The 23,839-nt window shown below is 36.8% G+C and overlaps 1 long non-coding RNA gene across 3 annotated transcripts in view; it reads right to left on the minus strand.

Annotated features, from left to right (window-relative positions):
• Window positions 1–23,839, minus strand: part of LOC129059148 (uncharacterized) — a 370,307-nt gene that overhangs the window by 183,941 nt on the left and 162,527 nt on the right. For all 3 annotated transcript variants that reach the window (XR_010139818.1, XR_010139819.1, XR_010139820.1), the window contains exon 4: window positions 3,705–3,821. This is a non-coding gene — a long non-coding RNA (uncharacterized LOC129059148). The remainder of the gene's footprint in view (window positions 1–3,704; window positions 3,822–23,839) is intronic.

Raw genomic sequence — 23,839 nt, forward strand, 5'->3', positions numbered from 1 at the left:
TGGAGATTCTACCCCTTTGGAGTAAGAGTCTTTCTTGTCTTTTCAATGTTCTAATGATATATTTGGTGGCAATATATCATTGGTTTTAAAAAGACCTTTGAGGTGATGCTATTATTTATTTATATTTAAAAAATTGTCAGCCCATTCCTCTGGACAAGTAGGTCTAGAATGGACACCAGAAATCTGTATTATGACCAGATGATGTTTTTATACCAGCCATGTTTGGAAACTGCCTAATTAGATTAATGTGAAGTGTTCTTCCACCTCTTAAGTCTAATTTCTGATAAAATATTATGTCACTTTAACAAATCATAAATGGCAAAATACATTTTCATTTGTTTTAAAAAGTGCATTCACTATGTCCTAAAGCAGGGGTGCCCAACCCCCGGGCTGTGAACCAGTAGCAGTCCGTGGCCTGTTAGGAACCCGGCCACATAACGGGACATGAGCAGTGGGCAAATGAGCTGAGCTCTGCCTACTGTCAGATTAGCAGAGTCAATAGATTGTCGTAGGAGCGGGAACCCTATTGTGAACTGAGCATGCAAGGCATGCTCCTTATGAGAATCTAATGCCTGATGATGTGAAGTGGGACAGTTTCATCCCCAAACCACCCATCTGCTAACTCTCACCCACCTCTGCTCCCCATTCATGGGAAAATTGTCTTCCATGAAACTGGTCCCTGGTGCCAAAAAGGTTGGGAACCCCTGGCCAGAAGCATAAATCTTTAAGTGTAATAATACCAAGATGTGGATCTTTGTAACTTGGCTCATAGATGTATATCAACAAATAATTGATTTTAATTGAAATATCATAACATAAAATTTATTTCAGATAGTCCTAGGGGCACATCAGATAATCTCTCTGCCAGAGACTACTATTTCTACATAAAAATTATATAACAGAAAGATTTTCCCACACTGTTTACATTTAAATAACATTTTGATTTGAGATTTAGCTTTTACTAAGAAAGCTAATATTATTTATTTATTTCTTTTGCCTCAAAGTCTTTTCTATTTCTTGATTAGACTCAGCTAACATATTATGGTCTGTATGACAGTTTAATCTTGTCACTGTCTGTAATTAAGTTATAATTAGTTTAAAGATGAACTTTAGTGAATCTGTAAAACATTCTTATCTGATCGACCTATTAATTTTGTCCTTTCTTAGGTCAAGTTGCCACTATTTATGATTAATTTTTGTGTAGGCTTAGTCTCACAAACTAAATGTACTATTCATAGGTTTGAATAATTTAATACTCAACAATGTGAAGATAGGTTAAACTGCATATAAATTTATGAAGGACAAGATTGCTTTTGAAACTAAACCTTGAAAAATTTGAAATAATATTGTAATCTTTAATGTGATACGAATAAACATCCTTCATTCACTAATGACAGTTTTTAGACCCCAAAGATACAAGCGCTGAACAGCAACTTCCTGAGGCTATTTTATCATTGTGTTTGGCAACATTATGACCATTGATATTCCGTGAGATAATGTGTCATCTGACAGGACACAGAACAGCAAGAACATTTAGTCTGATGTCTGTATTAGCAGGATGAATATAGTAATATGTTGATTGTGACCATGTCACCTACAATTTGCAAATGACTGTATAAGGAACTTTCCTATTTACTGCCTCCTGCAATAAACTAAAATGAAGAAAAATTTTAAAGCCTCACTGAAGTTTTATTTCAATATGTTAGTTAAAGAACAAGGAAATTACAGTGCAAAGATAAGACATGGAAATCAGCCTGGTAACGTATTTTTAGGATATCCAACAGAGTGCAACAGGATGAGAAAAGTTGGATAAATGGAAATGTCTGCCTTTTTTGCTGAGATCACATGTATATATGGCTACAGAGAAGATACCACTGAGTTATCTTTAAATGTAAAATATAAAATTGGTGATAACAAATGCTAAACACAAATTTCTTTATGCAGATTAAAATATAACTAACAGAAAATAAAAACATCTCAATTTTTATTAACTATCAACCAAGTAATTTAATTTCATAAGGGTCAACAAAGCCAAAGACTACAGGCATTACCTGCTTTACATTCTATAATAATAAAGTTTTTAATATTCCCTTGATTCACTCCACCTACAAAGACAGTCTTCTGTGTTCTAACCTTAGTATGAACAAAACACTTAATTAGTCTATAAATGATACCAAGCAAAGGAAAAGTGGTCACAACAAGTCCCTAAGTGTTTAATTATCACGTTTGCTGACTAACTCAAGAAGACATGAAGTAACCTATTGAACTTAATTATACACTGAACTCATTTAAAGAACCATTTCTGTAAGCTGCTTGCTCAAGCTTATCCTAATTTTATGTCCTCACAAATTCTTTCTTGAAGAATTAGTCCTAAATAGTCTCATATAGTAACTATCATACTATTATCAGGCATTTCAACCATCTTATTGCTGAATAATACATCAATCAAAATACAATAATGATTTGTAAAGAAGCACATTGTTTTCTTAAAATGTAATGTATATTAATTGAAAAGAAACACGCCATTGGACCATTCATAAGTGAATTATTTTATTTTTGAGACAGGTTCTCACTCTCTCATTGTGATGGTTAAGAATGAGTTTCAACTTGATTGGATTGAAGGATGCAAAGTACTGATTCTGGGTATGTATTGCCAAAGGAGATTAACATTTGAGTCAATGGACTGGGAAAAGCAGACCCACCCTTAATCTGGGTGGGCACAACCTAATCAGCTGCCAGCATGTCCAGAATAAAAAGTAGGCAGAACATGAAAAGACTAGACAGGTCTAGCCTCCCAGCCTACATCTTTCTCCCATGCTGGATGCTTCCTGCCCTCACACATTGAACTCCAAGTTCTTCAGCTTTGGGACTCAGACTGGCTTCCTTGCTCCTCAGCTTGCAAATGGCCAATTGTGGGACCTCGTGATTGTGTGAGTTAACAGTGAGTTAATAATAAATACATATAATTTATATATCTCCTACTAGTTCTGTCCCTCTAGAGAACCCTGATGAACACCTCCTCCAGGGAGGAGTAGAGCTCAGTGTAACCTTCTACTCTTGGGCTCAAGTGATCCTCCTGCCTCGGCCTCCCAAATAGCTAGGACTACAGGTGCATGCCTGAGTGAATGTTTACGTGGCATTCACGATATTTTAACTGCAATATTTCTCAAGTACTGTGCCAAATATTCAGAAATACCTACTCTTGGAATTTACTCTAGAAAAATGCATCCTAAAATATTGTTTTAATTCTTTCTGATATTATAAAACACTTATTATAAGTTAATTCTTTCCATACTTTTGATGTGTGCTTTCTGTTTAAGTGTCTTGAAATATTTCATCATTAGATTAAAGAAAATATCTTATACATTTACCAGTAGAAAACATATCATAATAGGCGATTCTTATCTTACTTTACAGCATTCTCATTCTGAATTTTTTATTATTTGTGTTTTATTATGTGTGTTTCTTTCGTTAGCCTTAAAGAAATTACCAATGAATAATAATAATAATGATGCTAGGTAGATAAGGGTATTACAGAAGATCACAACAATAGAATGCTATTCATATATAAAAAATACAAAGAAAAAGTGTATACTTCCAAAATAGACATATTTCAAAGTGAGGGGTGTTGACCATGGTTAAGGTTTTTATATAATAATATGGACAATAAATTATTGTAACTTCTTTAAAAAATATAGCCATACCTGCATCTCCTCGTACATACACACACAGCATACTCATCTTCTTTTCTATTTAAACATTTTCAGTTGAATATCATTCAGAAAATTCCCTTGACTTACAGAACAGACATCCTTGACAAACTGAAAAAAAAGACAAAGAAATATTTCATACCATACAAAGACATAAATATTAAAATGTGCTAACATTTTAGAAGCACACATTAAAATGTCAGAATAATTCTCCAAAGTAGAGCCTTTGTAAATTAAATGGAAAATTATTATCCAAGCTACATACAAGAAATGATTGTCCAAGTTTTATTCCTCAAAGTCTCCAAAAATATTAGGTACATGACAGTAATAGAAAACAAAAACTATTTCCCCCCTAAAGTCAAGGGACCATAAAATATTTTAGCAGAGTAATAATCAATTAAAAAATCCCTTACAAACAACAGTTAACTCAAAAGAAGACAGAATTTTTACTTATTTTGTAGTGGGACCAGTTTTTAAAATTCTTTAGAATTTGGGAGAAACAAACACAAGCTCAATACAACCAATAAAAGAATATGCCAAGCTCTGAAATGTATTTAGAAATACAGCATTTTTCCTACAGCCTCTCTCTTTTTTCATCTTTGTTCTCTCTAGAATTATCAATGAACTCAGGCTAATGTATCTATACATTCTCCTGTATATATAGACGTAGTGTTTTATATACATATACACACAGCAACATAAAGACATTAAATACATATACATTATACATGCATACATGTGTGTTTATTTTTTTACAAAAACAAGGCCCTTAATTTTACATCTATATATAAATAAAACAATAATCACAATACTTTTTACTAATACAAATGAAATGCATAATTTGCTTATATAAATCAAGACCTTTGGATTACTATTATCTCATTATTTTCTTTGCCTTCTTTTATAAATATTGGCTTTTACTGTAATAATTAATTTAGAACTTTCCGTTCTAGTCTATTTTGGATGTTTTCTTAATGTGCATTACGTACTGCATAACATTTGGGTTAAGGATGAACCACATATACAGCCAGTGGTCCCGTAAGACAGGGGCTCCCAACCCCTAGGCCACTGATGGGTGCTGGTCTATGGCCTGTTAGGACTGGGCCGCATAGCAGGAGGTGAGTGGCAGGCAAAGTGAGCATTACCACCCGAGCTCTGCCTCCTGTCAAATCAGCGGCAGCATTAGAGTCTTTTTTTTTTTTTTTTTTTTTTTGAGACGGAGTCTCCTTGGTCACTCAGGCTGGAGTGCAGTGGCGCGATCTCGGCTCACTGCAAGCTCCGCCTCCCGGGTTCACGCTATTTTCCTGCCTCAGCCTCCCGAGTAGCTGGGACTATAGGTGCGCACCACCATGCCCAGCTAATGTTTGTATTTTTAGTAGAGACGGGGTTTCACCGTGTTAGCCAGGATGGTCTCGATCTCCTGACCTCGTGATCCGCCCGCCTCAGCTTTCCCAAGTGCTGGGATTACAGGCGTGAGCCACCACCGCCGGCCTTTTTTTTTTTTTTTTTTTTTTTTTTTTTTTTTTTTTTTTTGACGGAGTCTTGGTCTGTCGCCTAGGCTGGAGTGCAGTGGCGCGATGTCGGCTCACTGCAACCTCCGCCTCCTGGGTTCAAGCCATTCTCCTGCGTCAGCCTCTCAGGTAGCTGGGACTACAAGCATGTGCCACCACACTCGGCTAAGTTTTTTGTATTTTTAGCAGAGATGGGGCTTCACCATGCTGGCCAGGCTGGTCTCGAACTCCTGACCTCAAGTGATCCACCTGACTTGGCCTCCCAAAGTGCTGAGATTACAGACGTGAGCCACCGCGCCTGGCCTAGAGTCTCATAGGTGCGCAAACCCTATTGTGAACTGTGCATGCGAAAGATCCAGGTTGCCTGCTCCATCTAAGGCTTGATGATACGAAGTGGAAGAGTTTCATTCTGCAACCGTTCTCCCCACCACACCACACCAGCCCCATTCGTGGAAACATTGTCTTTCACAAAAACGAGTCCCTGATGCTAAAAAGGTTGGAGACAGTTGCCGTAAGATTTTAATGGAGATGAAAATTCCTATCAATCAGTTAGTGACATCAGAGCCATCGTAGCACCCTAGTACAATGAATTACTTACATGTTTGTGGTGATTCTGGTGTAAGCAAACCTACCATGCTGCTACTTTTTAAAATTATAATAAAAAGTTTAAAAAGTATATTAAAATAGAAAAGAGCTTCAAGAATAAAAATATAAAGAAAAATATTTTATATTGCTTTAAAACGTGTTAACCTCTGCTGTTACAAAACAATCAAAAGTTTAAAATTTAAAGAGTTTATACAGTAAAAATGTTACAGTAAACTAAGGTTAATTTATGATTGAAGAAAGAAAATGTTTTAAATAAATTTAGTATAGCCGAGATGTACAGCATTTATAAAGTCCACAGTTGTGTACAGTAATGTCACAACTCACTCACTGACTCACCCAGAGTAACTTTCAGTCCTGAAAGTTTCATTCATGATAAGTGCCCTATAAAGGTATACTGTTTTTTAAGATCTTTGGTACCATATTTTTACTGTACCTTTTCTATATTAAAGTGTGTTTAGAAAATATTAACATTTACCATTGAGTTATAATTGCCTACGACATTTAGTACAATGACATGCTACAAAGGTCTCTAGCCCAGGAGCAATAGGCTATATCATGTAGCCTAGGTGTATAGTAGGCTATACCATCTAGATTTGTGTAAGTACACTTTATGATGTTTACACAATGATGAAATCACCCAATGACACATTTCTCAGAATGTATCCCTGTCATTAAGCAGTACGTGACTGTATGTTTCTTAGTTTTCAAAAACCTTACTTCCCCTTTATATTATAAATTTCTACTCACAGTGTCATCTTGCATTTTACTACATATTATGGGAAAAATTATTATGCACTACGATTCCTTCTCTTCACCTTTTGTAACTTGATATTTCTGCTATAACTCACTTTTAATTTCATTAGTTAATTTTGTTAAGTATTTTCCTTAAAGGAAGTTCATGAATGTTATGCTTTCTAAATTTTGACATATGCATATATGTCTGCAATTTGTCATCACACGTGAGTGTTGTCATGGCAGGTTTAGTTTTCTTGTGTATTCATAATTTTATTTCAGTAGTTATAGTTAATTGTGTTCTGGTTTCCAATGCAATCTTTGCATTTTATTAAGATTTCTTATCATACTTCATATATTCATGTATAATTTAATTTATATTTTAAATATCCAGCTATATAAAAATTTTCTAAGGACATAACCCAAGATTTATGATTTATTTTTATCACACATACTATAGCTGAATCGAAGATAAGAGTCTTACTAAGTTGGAATAAGAATACTTAATTTTTGTAGATAATTTTTATCATTTAAAAGATACTTTTATGTTTGTGCTTATTTATTCTTAGTTACATCTTTGAGACCTAGAGTTCTATCACTATTTAAGAGATGAAGGAATTAAGTCTTGTCAAATTTTAATGCAGTATTCCACCACTATAATTTCAAAACATGTAACACAGGAAAATGTAACACTAATGAAACTTACCAGTGAATAGAAGTTATAAATTATTAACCAGGGACAAGCCAAATAGCTCTTTTGCTTGACGGCCCAGTGTATTTAATTTCATCTATAATATATACATTGGGATGGTTCATATAAAACTTTAAACACTAGTATTCATTAAAAAAAGATACAGCCACACTGAGTGTATATTCTCTCAAATAAAACACATGCTTTCCATTTGAGTACAACCTATACATAGTCATAACCTGAACTTCAAAACCTGATTTTCCTCCTCTTGGATATTTCAGTTGATGTCGAGACATCTGGATTCTATTTTGAAAACTCCTATACATTCATTAACTAATAAATATACAACATGCAAAATTTCAGGGATATGAAGATGGAATACTTCCTTTTGTAGCCCAAGAGTAACCAAAAAAATTATTTATTGCATATTTCCATGTGGGAAGACTTCTACAATCTACTGCGGGATATACAATTTTGTTTAAGTCACAATTCTATCTTCTTATGCTTCACAATTTAACAGGCAAGAGAGACACAAATGTTAAGTAACCATATAATAAGTTGACAATGAGTAACACTAAGAAATGTGCCACTGGTAGATTTTACATGTTGAATTATTATGACTATTGGAATATGGTTTCCTCTTAAAGAAAAATAATTTCCCCATATCAATTCTCTGAGAAATAGTTAATCCTGAAACAGAATTTAATGGTGTATTAAATTGAGCAAAAAAATAAAATTATCTTCTCTACAGGTCTAAGGGAAGGACTCAAAGAGACAAAAATACTTGGTTTTGCTTAGGTGTATATGAGCAGCTCCTACCAAGCAGAGACAAAGCAAGACTGAACATATCATAGAGATTCTGTTTTTTACTAGTAACATGTATAACTGCAGTGGTGACATTGTGGAGTGGTTTGCATTTAGAGCAAAAATGTGCATGAGTCTCAGATCCACTAATAAGTATAGAGCCAGCAGAACTTACTGAGAGAGCAATGTTTTCACTTGAGGCTGCAGAGAGACAACAGCAGGTTCAGCAACAAAGATTGCTGTGCCCAGTCAAGTGATGACAGCCCAAGATCAGCATTCACAGAGGAAACAGGGGTACGGGGTGATGAAAAGTTTGGGACAAAATAACCTAACTGACTAATAAATTTAAGAAAAAACATGAGACACTTGAGACATTAGCTCCTAATAACAAGGTAACAGGTGCTCATGATTCAATAACTATGATATAAAATTTGAAATCAGAATCAGGTAAAAGTTGAGATTTATGGACCAAAATCTTAATAAAAGAGTGGTTAAAATAAACAATGGAGATATCCTAATGCTATAATTTTTTTTCTAAGAGAGAATGTTAACTGTCACTGAAATCTGAAAATAGTTTGAGGAGGAGTTGATATTTAAGCGAATCATGAAAAAAAAACTTCTAATGTTTGGCTGCTGTGTGTGGAGTAAGTTCTTCCCAGAGAAAGGAAGCCACTTGAGAAAAGACTGTGTGAAATACAGGATATTTTGAGAAGAAAGAATGACATGTTGGAGCCTAGGTGATTTGATGTTCCTTTTCACTGTGTTTGAGAAATGATAAATGATGATTCCAGTGGCAGTAGTACACATGCCATTATGTGTGTGAATCTGTTTCATACTAGCTGAGCGTGTACTTGATCCTACATATAGCCATTTATACTTCACTTCATCTATAGATGAAATCACAAGGCAGCCTATGTTCCTACTGATACATGAATTCCTCTAGCATTTCCCTACCTGAATAGGTGGTGTATATGTATTGTTTTTATGCATCATTTTTACCCTAATTTTGAAATCACTTTCTCTTCAACTTTCCCCAAATTTTAGGTAATTCATTTTTCCTTTTCTCTTTTTCAAAATGTCTTGACTTTTAAGAGAAAATTTGCTGAATCAAATTTGTTGAATGAGTTTAAGCCTATACAGTATCTTTTTGCTAATCTGATTCTTATTTTGGTCTGAAAGACATTTTTACCAAGTTTTGGTTTATCAACTTGGAAAAAGTCTATGGGATATTTTAATAAAAATAATTTTATTCCAATTGTCACATGACATTTAATAGATCGATTAGAAAGAACTTGTTATTTTAATACAATGTTCTATATTAAAAACATTTATTAAATTTACTGCCACCCAAAATATCTGGAATACAAATTTAAGGTGGATATTCTCTTGGAAAGATTTGGGAAATGAAATGTAGCATCCTCGAGGGTCTTACTCCTGATTAAACATAAGTCTGCCTTTGGTAGGAAAGTCAGCCTTGATTTTATTCCAGATAAGCATGACAAAGGCAGTGGTTTGTTTCAGCCTCAGGTTTCTATGGTTTTACTAACTCTAGCCTTGGGTAGCTTCAGGTAATGTTGAAGCTTGTCAAATATAAAGATTATCAGAATAGGCAGCAAGGTAGACAGCTGATATGAAGAGTTCATGTATTGTTATCTAGAGGAGAAGATGATAACACTTTAATTCAGAATTCAGATAGAGTAACATATTATTTTGGGAGATTTTCTATGCATTATAGGACACTTGCCACTAGGGTCAGAGAAGATTGTTATGTCACCACAATATGTTTTATATTTTATTTTTAACCTTTCCACACTACGTTTCTCTATAGAAAAGCCTTATAGAGCTATAGATAGAAGGAATTGAGTTACACATAGAAATTTCTTTTTTATTATTATTATTATACTTTAAGTTTTAGGGTACATGTGCACAATGTACAGGTTAGTTACATATGTATACATGTGCCATGCTGGTGTGCTGCACCCATTAACTCGTCATTTAGCATTAGGTATATCTCCTAATGCTATCCCTCCCCCCTCCCCCCACCCCACAACAGTCCCCAGAGTGAAATTTCTTTACTAGAGTAACTGAAAGGGAAGGAAAAGAGGTCAACTAATGAGATGGAGGAAAGAAAAAGAGTTCAACCAATGAGAGCAGAGGCAAATATCCAAGAGGTCTTGATCAATGGGAATTCATTTTTTTCAACATTTTTGTATGTCAGAAACTTATTAAAAATTAACATTTATAAACATCTAAAATAAAAACACCTTGTGTGTGTGTGTTAAAAAATAGGGTTGAAAAGAATAAACAAATGATACAATGTAAAAGCAACTCTAAAAATGCTCAATAGGTCTACAGATAGGGCTTCAAAAATACAAAAAATAAGTTATAATTACAGCTTTATCAATATTTGTCCAACGAGTTGGCAAATTTGATAAATAAAAGGTTAAGTTACTCATATGTTTGAGGGGAGGGGTATAAAGTAGAAGTTAGGTTCAAGTGCTTTGGAGAAAGAATGTCTGGTTTAAAATCCTGGCTCCAATCAGTATTGTTAGCCATGGGACTTTGAGAAACATCTTTCAGTTATACTAGGCTTAGAGGCATTTTCTTGACCTACCAGGCTTAATATGATCTCATATCTGCCACCTTTCTGATACATTTTCACCAATTTATGTAATTCATGCTGTATTTTCCTAAAGCATTTCAAACAATTTACCTAAAACATTCCAAACAATTAAGGTATTTGCACTTTGCTGTCCTCCTAGCCTGAAATGCTCTTCCTCCAGACATGCTCATAATGCACTCCTTTCCCTTCCTTCACATCTGGACCTGCAGAGGCTCCAGAGAGAGACTGATTCTGGTCACCACATAACAACATAGCATCTCTCTATCCCACCACTTCAATCATTTTATTCTGTTTGACTTGACTTTTTCCTCTTTGGTATTTATTACTAACTTTTTTTCATAAACTCCAGATCCTGGACAATATTGCCAGCATCTTAGTATATATATTTGTGTATGTATATGTATATATGTTAATGAGTGTATATCATTTCCTGTTTATTGCCTGTTGGTCTGGTTAGAATGTAATCTCCATGAAAATAGGAACTGTAACCATTTAATTCATCAACCAGAATACTTGACACATGGTACATGTTGAATACACATTTTTTGAAAAATTAAATCAAGTAATACAATTCACACAATCAAGCATGAATTAGTGAATAAAGGCACTGCTACATCTCATAATTTTATAAGTAGAGTACCTGAAACATTAAAAATGTTTAATAAATGTTATTACTATTGCATGCATCATATTTCTCTTTTTGCTAATGTTTATAATGAAGTAAACCATAATTTTAAATAACTATTTTATTCAGTTTTCTGTCCTAGATATTGCTACATGTATTGGTACACAATCAACATTTGGTCTATAAAAATAGCTGTACCCCTGATCCTTATTAATCATCCTTTCAGTAAGGTAGAATAAAAAGAGAGACTAGCTAGCTCTCCACTGTTCTATAAATAAATAGCCCTCTGTATACATTCTTTCCTCATTGTGAAACATTTTTGATAAGATTAAATACATACATGAACATTACTTGATTTTTATGATCCAGATAAAAAATAAAACACTTCTTTTTATTTAGGGTAAAACATCTGTTTCTCCTTTTCTTATTTGTCAATTTTTTTCTATACAGGTCAACTTAACCAGAAAGTCATTACGGGATAAAACAAAATGTTCTTATTTTTTAAAATAAATAGATTCATAAGCAAGCAGCTGCTGAACTTTCTAAGAGTCACAACATTAAAGATGGCCAAATCCATTTTCTTCACAATATTAGGTTAGGATTTTTTTTTTTTCAAAAAAAAGGAAGAACATTAAGTGAAAAAATTCATTTAGTTTCATAACATAATTACCATCATCTTTTACAAAAGCATTTTTCTTTGTTAATGTGAGATTTAAAAGTAATAAAAATATACAGAACTCTTTTTTATATCTTTGTTTTCTATACATACCCATATATGTATATACAACAAGATGTATATATGTATTATAAGTGGAATCTAAGTATTTTCTGCCAACATTATTTTGATGTATATCTAACATTTATTATGTTTGATATTGTCCACTTGTTGAAAATGTGATCTTGAAATCTCCCGTTGAGTTTCTTGCTTGTGTTTTCCTTTTTATTCTTAATTTGTTTCTTGTTGTTCTGCTTTTATGTTTCTTTCTTCCCTTCATAGTAGTGCAATAATATTAGTCCATTCTTTCACTGCTACAAAGAAATACCTGAGATGGGATAATTTATAGAGGAAAGATAATTTATAAAGGAAAATTTATTAGCTCATGGTTGCACAGGATGTGCAAGAAGCATGGCGGCTTCTGGGGAGGCCTCAGGAATCTCACAGTCATGGTGGAAGGCACAGGGGAAGCAGCACTTCACATGGCTGGAGCACGAGGATACGAGAGAGCCAGGAAGCACTATATGCTTTTAAAGAAGAGATCTCACGATAGCTCACCATAATGAGAACAGCACCAAAGGGGAAATCTGCCCCCGTGATTCAATCATCTCCCACCAGGCCCCATCTTCAACATTTGTGATATGGTTGGCTCTGTGTCCCCACCCAAATCTCACCTTGAATTGTAATCCCCATAGTCCTCACAAGTCAAGGGTGGGACCAGGTAAGGCTAATTGAATCATGGGGGTGGTTTCCCCCATGCTGTTCTCATGGTCATGAGTGAGTCTCACAAGATCTAATGGTTTTATAAGCTTCTAGCATTTCCACTGCTAGCACTCATTCTCTCTCTTGCTGTCCTGTGAAGAGGTGCCTTCTGTTATGATTGTAAGTTTCCTGAGGTCTTCCCAGCTATGCAGAACTGAGTCAATTAAACCTCTTTTCTTTTTTTTAGACGAAGTTTCACTCTTGTTGCCCAGGCTGCACTGCAATGGCACAATCTCGGCTCACTGCAACCTCCGCCTCCTAGGTTCAAGCTATTCTCCTGCCTCAGCATCCTGGGTAGCTGAGATTACAGGAGCCTGCCACTATGCCCAGCTAATTTGTTTTTTTATTTGTTTGTTTGTTTTTTTGTATTTTTAGTAGAGAAGGGTTTTCACCATGTTGGCCAGGCTAGTCTCCAACTCCTGACCTCAGGTGATCCGCCCACCTCAACCTCCCAAAATGCTGGGATTACAGGCATGAGCCACTGCACCTGGCCATTAAACCTCTTTTCTTTATAAATTATCTAGTATCAGGTATTTCTTTACAGTAGTGTCAGAATGGACTTATACAATTTGCAATTACAATTTGACATGAGATTTGGGATGGACCAGAAGCAGAAAGATATGGCCTGGCTCTTTGTCCCCATCCAAATCTCGTCTTGAATTTTAAACCCCATAGTCCCCATGTGTCAAGAGCCAGACCAGGTGGAGGTAATTGAATCATGGGATGGTTTCCCCCATGCTGATCTCATGATAATGAGTGAGTCTCACAAGATCTGACGGTTTTATAAGCTTCTGGCTTTTATAAGCTTCTGCTGCTAGCACTCATTCTCTCTCCTGCTGTCCTGTGAAAAAGTGTCTCCTGCTATGATTGTAAGTTTCCTGAGGCCTCCCAAGCTATACAGAACTGTGAGTCAATTAAACCTCTTTTCTTTATAAATTATCTAGTACCAGGTATTTCTTCATAATAGTGTGAGAACGGACTAATACAATTCATGATTACAATTTGACATAAGATTTGGGCAAGGACACAGACCCAAACCATATAATACCTTTATTGGGTTGTTTGATTTTTTTGACTAATTATTTGATTTTTTTTCTCTCTGATTTTACCACTACTGCTTTGTGAGTCATAAAAATATTTGCTGCTTCTTAGTAGTTAACTTCACTCCAAACCATAAAATGACCTTGATCATTCAAACACCGTATAACTCCTCTGACATACATACCATTTTATCTAGCATTTTAGACATAACTTTCAGTTTACCTCATAAATTAGACAATTTTACATAGGCCCCACTTATTTATTTTTATTGATATGTTCTCCAAGTTCTTTATAATTTATTCTTGCATCTACAACTCTCTTTCTGGGGTTATTCTTTACCTGAGATGATGTCTTTTGAACCCCCTTTGATGAATGTCTGTAGGTGATAAACTTTTTGTATGTGTTTGTTGGTTTTTCTGAAAATATTTTTATTTTGCCCTTTTCCACACACAAAAAAATAGTTTTACTAGAAACACGACACTTGGAAAATATTGTTGCACTGTCTCTGGGCTTCTGTAACATAAATTGAATGATCGTGCTGTTTCCTATGTAAGAGGAGCAAAGAAGATGATGACTATACTGAAAAGAATGTTTTTAGATTTGGTGGTAAGAATCTGAGGGACTTTAAGTCTGAGAGGAGTGGTCATTTGATGGATTTGAGGAGATACAAAACAAACATGAATCACATTATCTCAGAAAATGATGAAGGGAATATTCTAGGAAATGACAGTACAGATACCAAACAAAGACAAGTGTTAACTTGACATTAATGTTTGTAATTCAAAGAAAGGTCAGTCAGCAGAGTATTGTGATTTTCTACAGCAACATTTTGGTTTTTATATGCAAAGAATGAGAAGGCAAATTCTGGGGTTTACTCCTATCTATTGCAAGGCAAGTATGGATGAGATAGAATCAAAGATGGAAGGTGTTAAGACTGTATGTAAGGGAATGTTTTGTATTTGAACCATTTAACACGCTCTAGATAGGTAGCAATTAGAAACAGATTGAGGCCATATAAACTAGTGGATTCAATGGGTTGAAGTTTTTAATAGGATGAAAGAATTCTTGCAAAGAGATTTCTACAGAAAATGATCAAGAAGGTCATGAATTATTATTAATAAATGGTTTAAGATAGAAAGTTTAGAAACAATTTTGTATCTCTCATTATGATATCTTCAGTGCATCATGGGAGTAGAATGCTGAGATGGAGGCAAGAAAATGGACCACAAAGTGAAGAGATTGGGGACTAAGATGCCATAGCTCTTCCTCCTGGAATGGATCATCCACATGAATATGGAGATAACACTAATGTCATTCATCATAATCTCTTGCATGATTTTGAATATATTTGTTAGAAACAATTTAATGTATATTACCCACTGAATCAAAATTTGCATCTGACTTTTCTATTAGTCATACATTCTGAAACCAAATTCTGGTGCTTAGGTTTGTGCCTCTGAAATATAGTAAAGATACGCCAAAGCTAATGTGGTTCTAGTTTTTATTTAGCGGGTTAAAAACAACAAATTCTATTTCCAACTATGTTGCTGTCTAGTAGCATAACTTTAGCCAAATCATATGATCTTCCAAGGTTTCAGTTTTTTTGTAGGTAAACACAGTTTTAAATTAAAGTTTACTTAAAATCATTTTTAAACTGAAAGTCTTTTGATTTAATTATTTAATTTATTGCTTAAGTACCATTCGTTGGCTTTGCTCTCTAAGTTCATATAATTACTTTAACTTAAGGTGTCCTCCACCACCAAACTTTTATATGGCTATATATTTGTGTGGTATCTGTCACCATGGTACCTAGATATCCAACCAACATAACTGTGTAAAAATAGAAGGTATGTGGGAAGAAAAAAATGTCAATCCCCATTTTTCTATTCACACAGGTATTAGTGAGGCATAAAGATTGTATCTTAAGTTTTGTGGGTTTTTTTGAGCTTACTGCCCATGTGATTACAGAGTAATTTATGAGAAAAAGGACAAAATTCACTATTTCTCCAAATGTATGAACATTCAATGTAATATTAACATTTGTTAAATAAATAAATAAAGCTCCCCCTTGGTAATCATTACCAATATATATCCCAAATGACAAATAAGTATATAAAAATGTAAAAACTACTACAAATGCACACAGGCAATAATGCAGATGATTATAGTAGTAGAAAAATGACAGCTAAAATAGACTGCTTCTAAAGTTTACCCTTTCTGTTGTTATTTTTTCAATGCCACTATCTTTAATTGCTCTGAAGAAGCTAACAATTTTTTAATGTATGGAAGGAATATAATTAAGAAGGAAATAATTGGTAAGGAATAATTTTAGAGATGATGAGCTGCTACTAAATACCAAAGTAGTCGGCAGTCTAATACAAGTCTGGAAAGATTAGAATCATAGATACACAATTTGGAGTCACAGGTATTAAAATAATATTTTTAAAGCTGTAAGACTAGATATCACTTGCGAAGTATCATAGATTGAGGAAAAAGAGAAGGGCCTAGAATGGGTTGCAGGGTATTCCACTCTGCAGAAGTCTAGAAATAAACAGGTATCAGGGGAGAATGAGAAGACTCTACCAGTAAGGAAAGAGAAACAAGGGTGTATGGTACTAGAAACCAATGAAAAAAACATGTGAAGAAGACTATGATATAAAACGATATTCAGTGCTATTACCATAAACAGGGAAATTATTTTGTTTAGCAAAAAATGATTAATCATGCTGTTGATATGATTCTGACATAAGCTATAATTAGTGAACCCTCGCATCTTGATGTACGTTGTCAAGTGAGTATGCACACTTGTCAGATGTCTTAGGTTCTTTTCAGTTAAACATGGAATAAAACCAACTAAATAAATAATTAATGAGAAACAGAATGAGATAATGAAATAGAAAGTTAGATAGCAAGAGACCAAAAAGTGTGACTAACAGAAACAGAAACTCATAATATAATAAACAATGGAACATTTAATTTTTTAATAAATCTGAATAATTGGTCTTTAAGTTATCATAAAATCTTCACGTACATAGATAGCCCTTGAAAAGGAGTCCTGGTTTTTCTGCTGTGTTGAGAAGTAAACTCTAGAATTACTCTATTGAGGAATTTAAAATTTATGTTTTAAATATCCAATAAAGCAAGATCTGGGTTTTCTCCTCAATAGATTTATCATGAAATTATTGAGGATAATTTAGAATTACTCTATTGAGGAATTTAAAATTTATGTTTTAAATATCCAATAAAGCAAGATCTGGGTTTTCTCCTCAATAGATTTATCATGAAATTATTGACTAACTACAGGAATTAGAGGGAAGGCATTATGTTCTGACTATAGTCCTGTTTGACTTTGTATTAGTCCGTTCTCACCCTGATGTAAGGACATACCCTAGACTGCATAATTTTTAAAAGAAAGAGGTTGAATTGGCTCACAGTTAAGCAAGGCTGGGAAGGCCTTAGGAAACTTTCAATCATGGTGGAAGGGGAAACAAACACATCCTTCTTCACAAGGCAGCAGGAAGAATTGCCGAATGAAGTGGTGGAAAACTCCTTATAAAACCATCAGATCTAATGAGAACTCACTCATTATCATGAGAGCAGCATGCAGGTAACTGCCTCCATGATTCAATTACCTCCCACTAGGTTCCTCCCATAACATTTGGGGATTATGGGAACTACAGTTCAAGAATGAGATTTGGGTGGGGACACTGCCAAACCACATCAGACTTTATCATCTCGCAGGGGAAAGGGGAGTTATTTTCCCCTTGAGAGCTTAGGATCCCCCTCTTGTTTGATGGGGAATTGACTACATAAATGGTCCCCAACCTTTTTGGAATCAGAGGCCAGTTTCATGGAATACAATTTTTCCATGGATGGCGGTGCAGTGGATGGTTTCTGAATGAAGCTGTTCCACTTCAGATCATCAGGCATTAGATTCTCCTAAGAAGCTTGCAACCTAGATCCCTCACATGTGCAGTTTACAGTATGGTTCATGCCCCTATGAGAATTTAATGCCACCAGTGATCTGAAAGGAGGTGGAGCTCAAGCAGTAATGCAAGTCATGGGAAGCAGCTGTAAATATGGATTAAGCTTCACTCACTCACTAGCCACTCACCTTCTGCTGTGTGGCCCAGTTCCTAATGGGCCATGGACCGGTACTGGTCCAATGCCTAGGGATTGGGGACCCCTGAACTACATCATGATTAAATAACTTTCATCTATATGATTCTATAGTTTTTTAACACAGATGTTACCTGAAACCTCTAAGCTTTTGGAGACAACGTTAGGCTTAGCTGTGCACATTCAAATTATTTTTTAAGATATTCATGAATCTTAAGGCAAAAGACATATCAGTGAGATTATATTTTTACATATGCTTCTGCTTTCTAGAATTTTATGTATCTAGTGACTATTCTTTTATCTATGTAATGTGTCAAATAACGTGGAGATATGTAACTTCTTCATGATTCCAAATAAAAGAAAAAAATGAAAAAAGAAAGTAAAAAAGGGAGGGAGGAAGAGAGAGAGAGAGAGAAAGAAAGACAGGAAGAAAGAAAGGCCACACAATGAATAACTTAATGATGAGTGCTGTAATAAAGCACATTTAATATTTGGGACAAGAGGGAGTCATCACAATGCTACTGGAGAAGTAGACAAACAACATTGTATTCCTGTTCCCAAAGTACTTTTATTCATTTGCCACCCAGGATTTCCCACTACCTATGCCCCTCATATTGCAGCTACTTCTGGTCTTGCATATCTTGGTGGGTCAAAATCATATCCCCCCTTTCCTTTTGTTTTCCTTGGTTTGCCCTGGGAACTTCAAATGTTTTCTCCATTTAGTATGTTCAACATTTTAAGGATTCTTATCTCCTAACAAATTTGTCTAGCAAACACACTAATATATTCACCACACAAAAGTTAGCAAGATCAGCCCCCCTTGCAAGATATTATCAGTCATAAATTGTCCAACATATATAAAATTATTATTCTAAATATAAATCATGTATTAAGGAATTAGGACCCTGAAGCATAAACAGTAGCAGCAGCAAGAAAAATCATGGGAAGCACTAGTTATAAAAAAGCATGCTAGGAAAAAAAATTTTTACCTTTGTAAACAGGCAATGTATATATCTTAGGACCCTTAAAAATAAAGAGAAAAGTTAATATTTTATCATGTTATTTCAAATTAAAATTTAAAAAATTAAAATAAAAAGCCACATTTTTTCTCAAATATTATACTCTTTTAAAACAGGTGGTTAAATTAGTGTAGGTGTGAGAGAGCAATTATTTCCATATAACTATGAATAAATAAATTTCTACGGAAATTTTACTTTTCACGATCCTTGCAAACTAATCTATTTAAATTATTGGTAAATATCTTAATAACAAAGGCAGCTACATATAAAGAAAAAAAAAGACTGTTCCAAATGTTTGAAATACCTACAGGAAGATTGCTTTTAATAAACATAAATAGAGAAATTCAGGATATACCCTTTTTGGATTCAATTTTAAGAATAAGAAATTACTGTTAGCCTTATGTAGTTAGTTATTACATAATACTTTTTAAACGCCTTTTGTCACGGCTATATGTAACAAAATATAAAAATCAGATGAAATTAATGTATTTAGATTTTCCCAATATTATATGAAATATAAATGTTATGAGAGGGGGGTACGGAAGTACTGGGACGGGAAGGGCGTGATCCCTGGCTAGTGCTCCACCCCGCCGGGCTTGTGCCCATGGACCTAGGTGAGGACAGGCGTTTCTGTTTTCATGCCCAAATGTTGCATTTCTCAAGAAATGCCCACCACACCCCCATCCTGTGGTCTATAGGACCACACTGACAGTCACCAGCAGATTCCAGCAGGCCATCGACCAGTGGAATGACGTGGAGTTTGGCTGAGGTGGTTGGAGGACAGCCAGGCCACTAGGCAGCCCAACTCTAGGGGAAAACTCTTCCCACTCTATCCCCTTTCTGGCCTCCCCATCCACCTTGCGGAAAGCTACCAACTCAATAAAAACCTTGCACTCATTCTCCAAGCCTATGTGTGATTCGATTCTTCCAGTACACCAAGGCAAGAACTGTGGGATACAGAAAACCCTCTGCTCTTGTGATAAGAAAGAGGGTCTAATAGAGCTTATTAACACAAGCCACCTACAGCGGCTAAACTAAAAGAGCACCCTGTAACACACGCCCACCGGGGCTTCAGGAGGTATAAATACGCCCCCCTAGACACTGCCGCCATGGGGTCAGAGCTCCACAACCTGCCTGTCTGCATGCTCCCCCTAGAGGTTTGGGCAGTGGGGCAGTGAAGAAGTGAGCCACTCCCCTGTCACATGCCCTGCGAGGGGGATAAGGGAACTTTTCCCACTTCAACTGGGGACTCATCTGGGATCCCGGAAGATGAGTGTGAGCAAACGTGAAACTTGAGTCTGCGTCTCTTCCAAAACCCTGCTACCTCTCTCTATCTTTCCTGTGGGTAAGAGGCTCTATTTCCCTTCATGAAGTTTTTAACCTCCCTAACCCGGCCAGTCAAAATCCCCCGACTTCATCTTTTCTCTCCCTCACAATTTGAAATGGCTCTTATCTCTTCCCTTATAATGTGAGGAGTTTTGCTACAGGCTGTGGCAAAGTTACTAAGTAAAATGAGCATTTGGCTCAGCAGACAAAGGTTCCTAGAGGTGCCACCTATGCCTTCACCTCGATGGCCACAGGCACACACGGCTCGGGGCACCTCTCCTTATCCTTTCGCCTCCCAGCTTGGGTGCCTCCCAGCTTGGGTGCCAAGAGGGGGCGGGGAGAGCAGCGCCATGGCCACCAACTCTGCCTCCACTGCCTGGGAGAAGGGGGAGGGAGAAAACAGGCAATAGCCAGGACCCCACAGGACGCTTCTCGCCCACCGTACCAATGGAACCTTTCCTGTCCTGGCCAAGGAACTCAGCACGGCGGGAACCAGGGGAAAGATATAAGGATTAGAGGGACCCACTCGCACTGAGCAAAGGCTTCTTCCCCCAATATCTCCCCCTTTTGCCCCTTAAACTGTTGTTCTCTTGATTCCTTTTCTAAGTGAGAGGCTCACCCTCTCAACTCTGTTTCTGATAAGGAAGCTAATGGAGGAACGACCTCTGCTGGCTGATAACTGCAAATTTGGCAGGGCTTACAAACAGCCTCTAAAATACCTTTTCAGTCCCAAACTCAATCCCAAGCCTCCGGCTGAGGCCCTATAAAGAAAAACCAGGTCTGAGGGATCCAAAGCCAGGCGATAGGCACAATGTAAATGGGCAGGACCAATTTCCTGCAAGTAAGCACCCCGCCCCATGAAAGGAGGCCATGCTTCATGGCATAAACAGGGCAAGGGACCTCAAACATTGTGGACAGCAGGAAAAAGGGAGGCATAGGTGAAGGAGGTTAATTCCTATTCTCCAGATTTTCCCTGCTTCATTGGTACATACTGCATCAGTACCTATGGGCGGTGCCTGCCAAGGTTGCCAGGACTTGGGGTAAAAGAGGTGGAAGGGAAAGGGAGGACATTCACTTTCTCTCTCCATCACGCACTGAGTATTCACTAAAGGAAGAAATGGAAAAAGGGATGCCTCTATCCCCTGTCTTTCAGAATGGGCAACCAGCTCTCTTCACCACCCCCAGCTTAGACTTCTCTGGAGTGTATCCTGAACCATTGGGACTGCTTTGATCCTTAGAGTCTGGAGGAAAAATGCCTCACAGCCCTCTACACAAAGGTTTGCCCAATTATCATTCATAGCAAGGACTGGCTTGGCCTCAGGAAGGAACCATTTATTTCAATACGATCCAGTAGTTGGGCCTTTTCTATAGATGTGAGGACAGATGGTCTGAAGCCTCATATGTGCAGGCTTTCTATACCTTGCAAGCCAACCCAGACCTTTGCCAACAATGTGGGATTGATCCAGCCCTCCTGTTTGCCGTCTCAGGGAAGGCTGCAAGGGGCAAGCCCAGGAAATTAAAGATACGAATCCCAGAGGCACTCCCAGCAGAGGAGCCAGATCCCTCAAGCCCTTCTCCCTCCTAGAAATCCTTGCCCTCAACAAGCCTCAGTCTCGCCCTTGCCCTTCCAACAGATGCCCGATGAATTTGGGCCCAGTAAGGTCCAGGGCCCCTTCTCTGTACAGTACTTAAGGCAAATCAAGGGGGATCTTGGCAAGTTTTCACATAACCCTGATAGATAGATAGAGGCTGCAGTATTTCACCCAAATATGTTAACTCTCCTGGAGAGATATTATGTTACCTTTGAATCAGACGCTGACAGACACTGAGAAACAGGCAACTCTGCAAGCAGCAGGGAGATCTGGGGATGAGCTTTGCATCACATATGGCGTCAGGAAAGGAAGCAAATATTCAACTGGGGGAGAAGCAGTACCAGTGAAGGACTTAAATGGGATCCCAATGACCAGATGGAAGACTGGAAGAGGAGACACTTTCAGGTGAGCATAACAGAGGACTTATGTAAGACTAAGACCAAGCCTCTCAACTATACTAAGTTGTCCTTGATCGACCGGGGATTTGATGAAAATCCCATTGCCTTCCTGGAAAGGCTGAGGGAGCCCTTGGTAAAGCACACCTTTGTATCTCCTGATTCAGTTGAGGGACAGCTAATCCTAAAGGATACATTTATTACTCAGGCAGCCCCTGATATCAGGAGGAACTTGCAGAAACAGGCTCACCAAGGCAAGAACCCTGGGATACAGAAAGCCTTCTGTCCTTGTGATAAGGCAGAGGGCCTAATAGAGCTTAGTAACACAAGCTAACTACAGATGGCTAAACTAAAAGAACACCCTGTAACACACACCCACTGGGGCTTCAGGAGTTGTAAACATGCCACCCTAGACGCTGTTGCCATGGGGTTGAAGCCCCACAACCTGCCCATCTGCATGGTCCCCCTGGAGGTTTCAGCAGTGGGGCACTGAAGAGGCGAGCCACTTCCCCTGTCACATGCCCTGCAAGGGGGATAAAGGAACTTTTACTGTTTCATTAAGATCTGAATCTTTAGAGTAAGATCTTAAATTTTAATCATTCCTTGATTTATGTAAATTAAACCTCTCTGACCACATAGAGACTTTTCAAAATTCTGTGTTTTGAAGTTTTGTTTTTGTTTTTTTGAGTTGCTGTGTCACTCAGGCTGGAGTGCAATGGAGTGATCATGGCTCACTGCAGCCCCTACCTCCCAGGATCAAGAGATTCTCCCACTTCAGCCTCCAGAGTCACTGGGACTAGGTGCTCACCACCATGCCTAGCTAATTTGAAAATATTTTGGGGGGAGACAAGATCTCACTACATTGCCCAGGCTCTTCTTGCTCAAGCAATTTTTCTGCCTTGGCCTCCCAAAATGCTAGGATTACAGGCATAAGTCACTGTGTCCGGCCTAATATACTGTTTTTGATTGAGAGAAGAGGTTTATGAGAGAAGAATACCATCATGAATGAGAGAAGAAATACCATCATTTCTCATGATGGTATTTTGGAGTGATGCTACTTTTAAAAGTTTATACCTGACCTGGTGATTATCGTAGATATCTCATAAGCATATGCAAATACTAATACAAAGATGATTTTATCAAATAAACTAAACTGATGCATTAAAAATTCCTTAAAACTACCATAAGAAAACGTGGAATGGAGGATTATATCCTAAACATGATAAAATGCCATATGAAGACAACTAACAACTTAGTAATAATAGCTATCACTTGTTATGCACTAATTGGACATGCCAAGAACAAGATGATTTATACAAAACTTCCTACCTGAATAAATTATATTAATAAGTGATTAATATAGGGCAGGGGTCCAAGACAGACCATGAGGCAAGCGTGTCAGCTTCTCAGCACCATTTCTGGAGAAATGTATGTTGCATTGGCTTAGAGCTGGTTACTGTTAACTTCCTCTGATTTCTAATATTGAATTTGATCAGCAGACAGCCTGGTTTTGACCATGTAATAAGAGGAATTTTAAAGGATTCCCTCCTCAGATGATTGTGTGACTT

Source organism: Pongo abelii, chromosome 3 (assembly GCF_028885655.2).
Source record: "Pongo abelii isolate AG06213 chromosome 3, NHGRI_mPonAbe1-v2.0_pri, whole genome shotgun sequence".
NCBI lineage: Eukaryota > Metazoa > Chordata > Mammalia > Primates > Hominidae > Pongo > Pongo abelii.